The sequence below is a fragment of the Heteronotia binoei genome, chromosome 13 (genome assembly GCF_032191835.1).
Source record: "Heteronotia binoei isolate CCM8104 ecotype False Entrance Well chromosome 13, APGP_CSIRO_Hbin_v1, whole genome shotgun sequence".
In the NCBI taxonomy this organism is placed as follows: Eukaryota; Metazoa; Chordata; class Lepidosauria; order Squamata; family Gekkonidae; genus Heteronotia; species Heteronotia binoei.
This window is the reverse complement of record NC_083235.1, coordinates 32,727,257-32,740,503: the sequence shown is the minus strand read 5'-3', so window position 1 is coordinate 32,740,503 and position 13,247 is coordinate 32,727,257.

Genomic DNA, 13,247 nt, shown 5'->3' with positions numbered 1-13,247 from the left:
CCTATATGCAGGGCCAGCCCTGCCACTAGGCAATTGCCTAGGGCACCAGCCTTCCGGGGCTGCTGAATTGGATGCGTCCATGTGACTCAGTGACGTTATCAGTGCGGGTGTGTGTGTGTGTGTTTGCCAGCCTTGCCTAGGGAAGCAGACCATCTAGGGCCAGCCCTGCCTATATGTGTAAACCAATTCTCAGTTATGGAGGGGAATTCTTTCTGGAGAAGGGCAGGAGAGGAAGGGAAAACATGATTACAAGCACAGGTTCATAGTTCTTTGCATTATGTCTGCATTGAATCAAAGAGAGAAGAGACCAACCAAAAGTGGAGCAAATGTGGGATCTGTATACTTAGTTCTCCATGGTCTAATGCTGATCTTCCCTTTCAGATTCCATGGCACATGGTTGCTTTGCCCGGGCTGGTTGGCACACATCTGCTGCCATCTGCATTTCACCCTCCTCCTTGGCTATTTGCTTCCATGCCATCTAGTTTATTGACCTGATTCATGTTGTCATTAAACTCAGCTAATATCTCTCATGTTTCCCGGGGACATTCCAACTTGTTGGTGCTTGTTCCCTTCAGCTTCCCTTGTCTGGAGTGAATCACAAGAGGTTCTCTGCTTTTTACACCAGAACATCTTGACCACAGTTGAGTGAGAAGTGGATCTTATGTTTACACATCCATCAATGGCTATCACTTGCTACAGATGAACCCCCCAAGATGTGGGGATTTCTTCCTCTGTTGTCAGTTTTCCCTTGCCTACCATCTAGAGTACTGGAGTACTTACAGTACTCTTTTCACAGTATAGTTCTTTAAAATATACAAGCTGGAAATGAGATAGCAGTTAAGATAGCAGTGTTGATACTAGCCAGCATTAGCTCCTTCTCACAAACAGCATGCCCTTTAACACTGTCTCTCTCACACACAATAGTTGCAAAACCTCCAATTTCCATCTCATTTGCTAATTGTTCCAACTTCAGATCTCTTTTGCAACCATGTATGTATCGGTAAAGTCAGCACACTGGCTGGAAGAGCTGCCAATGCTGGCCAGTGTGGTGTAGTGGTTAAGAGCATCAGACTAATATCTGGAAGACCTCTGTTTGAATCCCCACTTGTGCCATGGAAGCTCAAAGGGTGACCTTGGGCCAGTCTCACTCTCTCCTACTAGCCTAGCCTACTTCACAGAGTTGCTGTGAGGATAAAATGGAGGACAGGAGAATGATGTGTAAGCATGTGTAAGCTGCTTTGGTTCCCCAGTGGGGAGAACAGTGGGGTATAAATGAATTAAATAAATAGTATCCAGCAACAATTATTGGCCATTTGAAAGTATCTTCTAAATATTAGCACCCCATAAGGAAACTTCTTTGGCTGGTAGCAACACTCAGGATCAGAGAACTTTATGGGACACAACAGCATTCCCCATTGCATCAGATATAAGATGAGCATAGGGTCTACAATCTGTCTACCGCAACAATGTCCTTGATACTCTTATTTGTCTTTTCACTTCCAATTTTTGTCACACCCACACATGAAGTATTACCTCTAGAATTTTAATGCTGTGACTTTGGATCTTGTTCTATTAGCATAAATATTCCTGTTTACAGATGTGTGGCTAGATTCAAATGAGCAAAGATAATTTAGGCAGCATATAAATGTACACCTTGTCATCTATATGCTGCCTGGGCAAATATACTTCACTACAATTCTGAAACAAACACTTATCTTCTCTCCCCACTTGGGTTTGGGGAGGGATGCTTTCCTGCTTTCGGAAATGCTGGCTTTGCACAGTATTGACAGGTTTCCCCTTGAACCAATCAGGAAGCTACCTTTCCTTTGTCAAAGCATGGCTGTGAGCGGTGCTGATTGGCTAGCCCTGGTGTCATTGTCATTCATGAATGCACTTCCACCACCTTTGTTGGAATGGATTTCAAAGCGCAAAAAACAGGTGGGAAGTCTTTTTAAAAATAAAATTCTGAACAATACTTTATTCAGAAGACCATGCAAGCACAATAAAAACTAAACCAAGAGCTCACCTTAAATGTTGTAGAGGGAGCAACTATCAACTTCCTTTCCAGAGCCAGGAACAGATGAAGGAAGGGGAAAGCAGAGGCTGCTTCACAAGCAGAAAACTTTGCATTCATTTTGGGATCCTCTCAATGCCCCATACCCTTTTACATGTATAAGTCAGTATACGACATTAACCACACAAATTGTTCTAATAACAATGTCTATTGACTTCTCTGTCTAACCTGTTATTTTTAGGGATTAACCTGAGCAACAACTTTTATAAGCCAGGTGTTCTGTACCATTATGTCCTTCCCAGCTTTGCTGTAAAAGATAATCCAGAGAGAAGTGAATAGGGAGTATCCCCACAATTGTTGATGTTTGATCAAATGCCTGCCATCACACAGGAGAAACAAGTTTGGTGTGAAATAATACGTAACTGCTAGAAAAAACCTTAAAAGATTTGACTGATGGGATGAGGAAAGGAGGGGATAGGCCTTCTCTACCACTCCTTGGTCCTTTCCCGGTCTACTGACTTTTTATTGCTTATATTAAGTACATTTTATCCCATTTTTTCTCAAAGAAGCTCAGGTGGTGTACAAGGTTCTCTCTTCCTTCATATATTTTTTTAAATAAAAGTTTTATTAAGTTTTCAAGAAAGAAAATAGGGTAGAGTGGAGAATAGGGGGAATAAGGGAAAGAGCTTAATATACATACAATAAGTAAATATTTCTACTAATATGATATATATATATATATATATATATATATATATATATATATATATATATATATATATATATATATATATATATATATATATATAATATAATATAATATAATTATATAGCCGCCCTGAGCCTGCCTTGGTGGGGAGGGCGGGGTATAAATAAAAACATTATTATTATTATTATTATTATTATTATTATTATTATTATTATTATATATCTATTACATTCTATGATCTAAACTACCATTAGATATAGTGATTTGGCATGCAACTCTAGTATCACCTACTGACTTTATATCCTACTACATAGTATATCCTCACTATGGCTTTCTATACACCAATAACGCTCTTCATGTCCAAAAGTTCACTTCATAGTTGAAGAAGATGATACTGTATGATTTATATCCCACCCTCCACTCCAAATTTCAGAGTCTCAGAGCGGCTCACAATCTCCTTTATCTTCCTCCCCCACAACAGACACCTTATGAGGTGGGTGGGACTGAGAGGGCTCTCACAACAGCTGCCCTTTCAAGGACAACTTCTGCCAGAGCTATGGCTGACCCAAGGCCATTCCAGCAGGTGCTAGTGGAGGAGTGGGGAATCAAACCTGGTTCTTCCAGATAAAAGTCCACACACTCAACCACTACACCAAACTGGTTATTTATATCTTCTCACAATATTATCATATTCAAGCCTGGTAATGATAAAGGTTAATCAATTGTGCCTTACATTTTCCCTGTCCTGTAACAGTTAGCAGTGACTGCTAACAGAAATAAAACCACCCCGTCTATCCTTTATGTTCCTCATCCCTCATATTGTTTCTTTCTGGCATTACAGCAGAGCTCATTCTTAAGGTTCTGTCTTCATATTATCTTCATGTTATGATTGATTCAGGGTCATTCAGGGAGCTTCATCATAGACTGTAGATTTGAACCTGAGCCTTCCCAGTCTTAGTCTGGATTTTAACCTCCAAACCCACGTCTGTTCTTCCGTTTGTGTTTCCGCCACAATGACCCCTCCCATGCCCTTTTGTTTGCTCCTTCTCTTACTCGCCCATCTCAAAACTCCAGTTTCCAACATTTATTTCTTAGTCAAGCTTAGTGTGACACAAATAGAATGCAGGGAAGTGGCTTTTATACAGAAACATTGTGTCATTTAGACGCTAAGCATAAAGATCAGAAGCCCACCTGTGATGAAGATAAACGTAGAATTGGCACCTGTCGACCTGGTAAATTACAGCCAATGCAGCTAGAATTGCCAGCAAAATTTGTCCCTTGTAGAATTATTATTGTTATTTTTTTGTTAAATAGCACCGATAAAACCCAGATCACTAATAGCAAATGTCTGTTCTAGGCTGCACAGCATTTTTCAAACTAACAATCCTATACATTATATTTGAACAAAACAACTTATGTGTGTGTGGGGGGGAGGTGTTCAGCACGTTTGTTGTTTCATCTGTCTTTTTACAAAAGACTTTCTAAAAATCTTAAGTGCTTATTTTTGAACAAACAAAATGGACGAACTTAATTCACCATTCTCTAATTATTAGAAAACTTCCAGAATACAAACTGTCCACAAAAATTATGAACAGGTAGCAACCCTATACTTAAGTGGAGAGTCGAGTCTCCTTGAAAGCTGAGTAAAGAAGATATGAATCTGGTGCGTGGGTGTTTTGTTCAGTTTAAATTGCTTGATACAAATAAGACGGAAGGTGGGCTGGAGAGTAGAAAACTAGCTCCGTTTGCGAGTATCCTCATTTTTTTATTGTTATATTTTGTTGCCTGGATACCATATGTCTAAGAAACTACCAGTGTCATTCTAAGAAGAGCTACACCCATCTGTCCATTGAGGTCAATGGATTTGGAAGGGTATAACTACTTAGGATGGGACTGTACATCCCCTCATTTGGTACGTCATGACCTTTGGGACAGTACTGTGTGTCCTCCCATTGGTATCTCATGACCTTTGAGAGCTTGCGCTATATGTCCACCTATCTGGTACCGCATGACCTTTGAGAAGGCACTGTACATTCTTCCATTGGTACCTCATGACCTTTGAGAAGGTGCTGTACATCCTTCCATTGGTACCTCATGACCTTTGAAATGGCACTGTACATCCTTCCATTGGTACCTCATGACCTTTGAGAGCTTGCACTGTACAGGCTCCCATTTGGTACCTCATCACCTTTGAGATAGCCCTGTATGTCCTCCCATTTGGTATCTCATAGCCTTTGAGATTAACCAGGAATCTTAACTTAAGCCCTGACCTGGATAGCCCAGGCAAGCCCAATCTCATCAGATCTCTGAAACTAAGCAGGGCCAACTGTGGTTGGTACTTGGATGGGAGACTTCCTTGAAATACCCATTTGGGAAGACAGGGGCAGGCTCTATTCAGCCACCTCTCTGAATATTCTCCACACCTTCAATAGGGGGCAGGCACCAGAGGTCAACATGACTTTCAGGTGCACACTGCACCACTGTCCTGTGGTAACAGCTGCTGTTGCTTTTACAAAATCTGTATAACTAGTCAGAAGCCCTGCTGGGCAACAGCCCCATCTGGCCCTGCCTACTTTCTAAAAGCAGTTGGTGGGCATCATAAAAAGTGTTGGTGGATTCCATGGGTGTTCATGGATGCCACATTGCAGACCTCTGATTTAAGGCTTTAAAGGTCTTGAACTGGCTGCAGAAGCAGACTATAAGTCAACATAGCTGTTAACAGAACAGGTTTTATACGTTCATTGGAGCAAGTTCTAGTAAGGACTCCAATAAAAGTCTTGTGTTCTAAACTAGTGAAACCTTCCATACCATATTCAAGGGCAATCCCATTAACAGAGGATGGCAGTAATCTAATTTGGGTGATATTAAAAGATGCATAACTACAGATTATCTTTTTTGCACCACTGTTGGTGAACCACTCTAAACTGGAAAAAAACCTACTTCCACCAAAATTGCATCCTTGCTCCTTCACAGTGAGTGTAACCCTGTCCAGAATACACCTGTTCCAGATTTCTGACCTCATCTTCTCAGGGCTGTAACTAGGCAGGGGCTATGGGGGCAACACCTCCTCCCAAATCTGCCAGACACACCTTCTCCTGGTCCCCCGACCCCCCTCTCCTATTGTTTATGCTTCACTAATTAAATTCCCCCAGTAGCCCCTCCAGAAAAAAAAAATCCTAGATACAGGCCTGTGTCTTCTTTCCCCATGTTCTCTCATGTTCTTCTGTCAATCATGTTTTGTTCTCATTTTCTCAGTCAGGATATCTCTGTGTTATTCATGGTAAGGTTTTGCTAGTAGAAAGGCAGAAGTATCAAAAATTTGAGAGTTGAGCCTCTTCCTCTTTCGTGTTACTGCTTCTACTTTCACATCCAGTTCCAATCTGACAACAGGGGGCAACATCAACAAAACACTCTTATCTTTATGACCTTTTTTTTTTAGGGGGGGGGGGGGTGTTTGCCAGTGGGACTAAAATCTAATGCCCAAATTGAAATCACAGTAAGATGAGGACCAAATGATAATATACAACATGGATCCAGTACATCCTACACATCTGATGCCAGGGAGGTTTCTTTGAGGAAGGGGTAAAGATAGGTTCATATCTAAAAAAACAAAAAAAACCATGTGGGGAAATGTTTATACAAATGTCCTTGCCACAGGAAAATGAGACCCACAGAATACAGTGAGTGTAGAAAGTGACAATTAAAAAAAAACCCCAACCCTGAAAACCATTATAGTCCACCAGGTGCTTGCTTGTTAAGAACTGGTCTGAGGTGTGTTATTAGATTAGATTGCTGACTCCGGTGTTCTTAATGGTTTTATAAAATGTTATTGTATTTTATAGTGGTTTTATGTTGCTTTATGATGTTAAAAACAACATTATGAATGCTCCTGAAGGTCAAAAAAGCAGACTGCTGGTTTTAAATAAATAAAATAAAGAAATGGAATGATAGGTAGGTGTAGAATATGACTGACTGAGGGGGAAGAGAAGAATGACAGCCAGGCAAACCTAAGATTTTACTCTGTGAAGAAAATCTATCATACGCAGTCAATCAGCTAGGCACCTTGGGTCTCTCCTTTCTAGCAATTAATTTTTTAAAAAACAAAACAGGAGTGCTGCTTCAATCTCTGCATCTCAAACCAGAAATCCATTAGGCTGTATGAACCACTTTGAACCACATAGTCATAGTGGGGACACTCCCCATAAAGACACCTTGAAATAAAGGCTGTGACTGAATCAATGTCTTTGGGGCTGTTGGCAAATCTCAGACAAAATGTAGTTTCTCATAGAAGTGTTCTATTAGTGTCAACCACTCCTGAGGATAAATACAGCTTTTCCTTAGTGTCTGCTGAGAGGGAACCAAGAGACAAGTGACAAAACATGACTTTTAAACATTCCCCCCCCCTCTGAACAGCTATAAATGTAATAATGAGTCATTAGTAAAATAACAGTTTGGAACTGGAAGAAAGGATTTGCTTGTGATATTTTTGGGCTAAGTTGCTCAGAGGTTCTGTGCCAGGGTACATGCTATGTGGGATTCTGTGGAGATTCTAGCTCCAGTCATCAATTAAAACAGCACAGCCTTGCTTCTCACAAACACCTCCCTCGCCTGCTTTTTAACTGTCAAAATTCAGTTACATATGAACAACCCTCCTTCGCTTCACTTCACTGTGGACATGTTAAGCTGACAGAAGATTTTGTCTTTTACTACAAATGAGGGTAGTGAGATTTCATTCCTCAGTAAAGGTTTACAAGATTATGCATGGGATAGAGAAGGTAGAGAAAGAAGTACTTTTCTGACTTTCTCACAATACGAGAACTTGTGGGCAATCAATGAAGTTACTGAGCAGTCGGGTTAGAATGGATAAAAGGAAGTGCTTCTTCACCCAAAGAGTGATTAACACTTAGAATTCACTGCCACAGGAGGTGGTGGCAGCTACAAGCATAGATGACTTCAAGAGGGGATTGGATAAACATATGGAGCAAAGGTCCATAAATGGCTATTAGCCACAAGGCATAGATGAACTCTCTGTCTGGGGCAAATGATGCTGTGTATTCTTGGTGCTTGGGGGGCAACAGTGAGAGGGCTTCTAGTGTCCTGGCCCCACTAGTGGACCTCTTGATGGCACCTGGGTTTTGGCCACTGTGTGACAGAGTGTTGGACTGGATGGGCCATTGGCCTAATTCAATACAGCTTTTCTTATGTTCTTATTTACATCAGGTAATAGATAAAAAGCAATAGACTATGCCTTAGTGACTGGATTAGGACCAAGGACACCCAAGTTTGAATCCCCCATTCAGCCATAAAACTCAGTGAGTGACCTTGGGCCAATCAGTATCCCACACTCACAGAGTGACTATGTGGATAAAGTGTAGTGGGCCATGGATACCATGGTTCTTGGAGGAAGGGTAAGATTAATTTAAAAAAACAACAACAGGGGTACTGTAAAGGTCAGTAGCTGGTGTCTCCTGGGAGGCTGGATTAGAGTCATATTCTATCAACCTTCACCTCCTTGTCAAAATGGCCTTCCTGCAAAACTAGTTGCTGATTATGGTTGCATTCAATCTAAGATCAAAATCAGAGCTCAAAATAGTGTGAATGTTGAGCATGCCTGGATTGAGAAAACAAAATGAAATTAGGCAGAAACCAAAATTTGAAAATTTTAGATGTAAGTTTGATGAAAGCCAATGGTGTACAAGACTATGATAGGGTTGCCAACCTCCAGGTGGCACCTGGAGATCTCCAGCTATCACAACTGATCTCCAAACAACCAAGACCAGTTCCCCTGGAGAAGATGGCTGCTTTGGAGGGTGGACTCTATGGCATTACACCCTGTTGAAATCCTTCCTCTTCCTCAAATCCTGGCTTCTGCAGGCTCCACTCACCAAATATTCAGGTATTTCCCAACCCAGAGCCAGCAACTCTATTCCTTAGATCTCAAGATTAATCCTGCTTTGTGGCTTATCAACATTTTGAATTTTTGACAGCTTCCTATTCAGAGTTGCCATTGCAGTAGAGAGAGCAAGAGACTGGGCCGGGAGGAAGAGATAGAAATGTTAGCAAGATCCAAAAGAAGTCTTCAATGAGTACTTGGATACACTCAATGATAAACTGCAAAAGGTAGAAACAATGTAATTAACAGTTTTTATTCTACTGTTATACTTCATAAGAATTATAATATTGATCTCAGCATGTACAGACTTAGTTATTGAAGAACACATGCAAGGACTTGTGTCTGCACGCAGGTAAGTTTTAATTCTGAAGAATCCTCAGCTTGTGTTAAGACTAGTTAGTTGGCCACAAATGCTGGTGCTCTTGACAAATAATCATGTCTGGTCTTAGGGGATGGGTAAGAGAGGCCCTGCCACTGTCCCTAACAGGCATTCACCTTCCTTTTGGTCTCTAACAGAAAACAATACTTTTAATTTTCTAATTAATTCCCACTTGTATAGCAATTCTTTCCTCTTCCATACTGCACTGTACCATTATTTATAACCTGCCTTTCTTGCTGAGAATCAAGGCAGATTATAGAATAATAATAAAAACCCAAAATGCAAGCATACAGCATAAGACATCCAATGAACAATGCAATTTGACTATGAGTACAGAAATAGCAGGCAGTATGAACCACAAATGCTTAAGCAAGATATAACGAATGCAGAAGGAAGGAAGGAAATGCAGTAGAAGGAAGATGATACCTAGAATTATCACTGCAGCGGACTACAATCCTATTCCATTGTAAATGCACCTTCCTGAACTGCTCTGTTAGCATCAAGACTGATGTTCTGCTTCCAGCTGCAGCTGGTACTTTATGTTCCAGGAGGAAAGTAAAACACCCAAAATGCACTTGGGTCAAAGGTCTCTTTGAATTTCTGTTTCCCATATGGTGTCGCTTTCAGTGCAGTTCATAGTTGCTGTAATGTTAGAGGATTTTTTAAAAAACATCTTTGCTAGGAATCTCATAGTAACTGGTCAAAAACTGATAATCACTCATCCTTAAATGAGATTCCAGCCCCAGGTTTTTACACATGTAAGAACCAGGGTGACCACAGCCTTTGTATTTCACCCTACAGACATAATCTGCAGGGTCACCATAAGTCAGCTGCGACTTGACAGCAAAAACAACACCAAAAATTGCGCTCAGAATGAAAACATTAAATCTTAGTGACTCCATGAATAGTCGGCTAGAGCTGGGGGTTGTGGAAGCGTGTACCATTCAAAGATATTCCAGACCACGTCCCTGAATGTTCAGATTCCATTTTATTTAAGTTTCTAACAGTACAATCATATGCCCCTCTAAGTCCCACTGAAATCAATGGTCTTAGAAGGGTGTAACTATATTCAGGATTTCACTGTAATAACCCTTTTGCTGATGAAAAAAATGTGCTGGCAGTATTTGCTCAGTAAGAATTAGCTGCTCCCCACCGCCCAATGTTTTGGCAAGGAAGTGGGAAAGACTCCATAATAACTGACAGGCAATTGATTTTTTTTTAATTTTTTTTAAAAAAAATTCAAATTACTATTTTAAATTAAATAAGCCGATTAGATCGCCTGTATTTAGGTTTCTCCTATTTTCAATTGATTTATGAAGTCGCCCCCCCCCCCCTGTAATTTTAGGCACTCACACACACACATCCTCCAACCACAAAATTTCTGGCAACAGACCTGCATGCATGCCTAAAAGTACTTGGTATGCTCTGTGCTGGATGCTGCTTATCCCTTCTCCGGCACAGCTTCTGAAATTCCAAATGAAAAACCGGAATGATGAATGCATTAGCAGGATAAATGGCTGCAGCGATTGGAGCTAAAAGGCTAGAAGACCTATTCACATCTTTTGGGGGGTGGGGGAGTGGGAAGGGGGGGAGGAAATCTGGGATGGTTCCTCATAGCAGCTGCAGCAATACCGCCCAGCGCATTTAATTTCTGAGAGTGCCAGAAATAGGGCTGTCAGACCTGAAATATCACTGAATTTCATTAATCTTAAATGCGCATTACCGCCAAGGTGCTGATACAGGCTGTGTTCATTACTCCGAAAACACTGGAAATATTATTTGGCTCCCTGAAGGGGGAGGCGGTAGGGAAGGCGATGGGGGAAGGTGGTGGGGGGGGAAGGTTAAACTTGAATGTGAACCAGCCTTCTACGGGGGCTCATCTGCAAAGAAGAGGTTTGCATTGTATTATTGGAGCAGAGAGGAGAGAGGATTAGGGGACCGAAGGTCAGGGGCACAGCGATCAGACCGAGGTGATTTTTTCCCCCAAGGTCAGGAAGAGGTCAGGGAGAGTTGGAGGCTTTTCAGGCGGCCGCCAGCAGATGCCCTATTACAGAGACAATGGGATCAGGCCAGTGAATTCAAGGTGCTAGACACTGAAAATAATACCCAATATGACTCGGGATGGATCGAGTTGCCAAACGGCAGGCTGCCTGGTGGAGTGGGGGTGGAGAACACTGGTCGATTTTACCATAAGAGCTGGAAGACAGGCAGGAAATGCAAATACAATGGAAGGCAGGGGAAAAATCTGGAGGAGAGGATTCGCCTATCGATCGATCGCTTGTTGCTAGTAATGAACGTGAGACCTGGTAATCTGCGTTTCTAATAAAACCTGAAACTCGACGCCTTCCTGAATTATTCAGCAGGAGCCGCGATCTCGATTGCAGGGCATGTCCCATAGGTGCAAAGAGAGAGAGGCAGGGAGAGGGAGAAAGATTCCGGACGGCTCCAAACTCTTCGCTGCTTGGTCTTTGAAAGGGCCCTGGCAGATGGGAGAGTTGCGTCACGCACGTATTGAAGCCGCCTGTGCTTCACAAGAAGACGAGCCAGTGTGGGTGAAGCGCATGCAGCGCACGGCTTCCCTCCTGCCATGCCAACCGGGCTTGGGTGGCTGCGGAACGTGCCGCACTTTGGTGCCACGGAGGAACCAGAACGAGGGGTGTGTGGGGACAGAAAGAGGCCGGGAACTCCCTCCTTCCGTATGCAGTTCCAGCCTATTCTCTCCCCCACAGGACTGAATTGAAAGGATGGGGAGGGAGGGGGGCGCAGAGAAATACAGCGCCTTAATTGGATTGGTTCACCAAGGGATCACTCACTGTTATAGTTTCTTCTGTGTTCGTTTTTAAACAACATCCCCCCCCCCCCCACACGCACGTGATTTCATCTCGACCTGGGTAGCCCAAGCTTGCCTGATTTTGATAGATCTCGGAAGCTAAGCACTGGGTGAGCCCTTGCTAATATTTGAGTGGGAGACCTCCAAGGGTCCTGAGATCACCCTTTTTGCAAATGCAGTCTCCGGGATTGCTTTTCCAAGGAAGAAGAAGGGAGAGGAAGTTTAAACCTTTCCTCCTCTGCTGTTTTCTTGCAGGGCAAAGTGACCCCCAAGCTGTTTTAATCCACACCCAGAAGGAACCAAAACAGGGACCCATAACTTTTCTCCCGTTATTAATAACAGCAATTTAGGCACGTGTGTGCTGTCAAGTTACTTGCAGCTGGCATACGGTGGTGACCTCAGGGCGGGGGGGGGGGGGGGGGCTTTCAAGGCAAGTGAGAAGCTGAGGTGTTTGGACATTGCCTTCCTCTGCAGAGTCTTCCTTGGTGGGTCTCCCATCCAAGTACTGAGCCTGCTTAGCTTCCGAGATCTATCGAGATTAGGAGATCCCATACTGCCTTCCCTCTCAAAAGTGATTTTAGGAGTGTCTATTTTCAGCACAATTTTAAAAAGCAGAGAGGGAAGGATTGTCTCCCCCCCCCCCACACACACACTGTGCTCCTTGCTAAAGCAATCCCAGAGGCTGCATTTGCAAAAGAGAAAAACTAGTGAGGCCAGAGTGACAGCAGGACTTCATTCCTCAGTCCCATCCTACTTTATGACCTCATGCCATTTGTTCAGCATAATTCAGCTCAGTCAAAACCCATTTTGCTAACAGTTTAGAAGCCCTGACTTGGATGGCCCAGCCTGGCCTGATCTCATCAGATCTCATAAACTGGGCTAGCCCCAGTTAGTATGTGGATGGGAGACCACCACACTGAAGCTCAGGGATACTACATAGAGGCAGGCTGTAGCAAACCACGACCGATTCCCCACTAGCCTTATGCCGCTCCCACTCTCCTCTTCTCCATGGGGCTTCTGTCAGATTTCACATTAGTGAGGCCAGTGTGAGGCAACTAGCTTTGCCTCTTTCATGCAGCAAACAAGATCCTCTAAAACTGGTTTCTGTTTGCCTTGTGAAAAAGGCAAAGCGAGTTGCAGCCCAGGGCAGATAGTATAAAATCTGGCAGAAGCCCTGCAGAGAAGAGGACCATGAGAGCGGCATAAGGCTAGTGGGGAACTGGTCCACCTCTGTTCATCTCTTCCTTTGGAAACCCTAAAGGGTTGCTATAAGTCGACTGGAACTTGGCACCACTTTCCACCACAACAGTTTAGGTTGCTAAGGTTGCATGCTTAAGAAAGCTCATATGAGGGGAAGCCAAGTAACCAGACATAGAATTGCACTGTAACCCCCACACTAGCCTGTCCTGAAGATATTCTAGC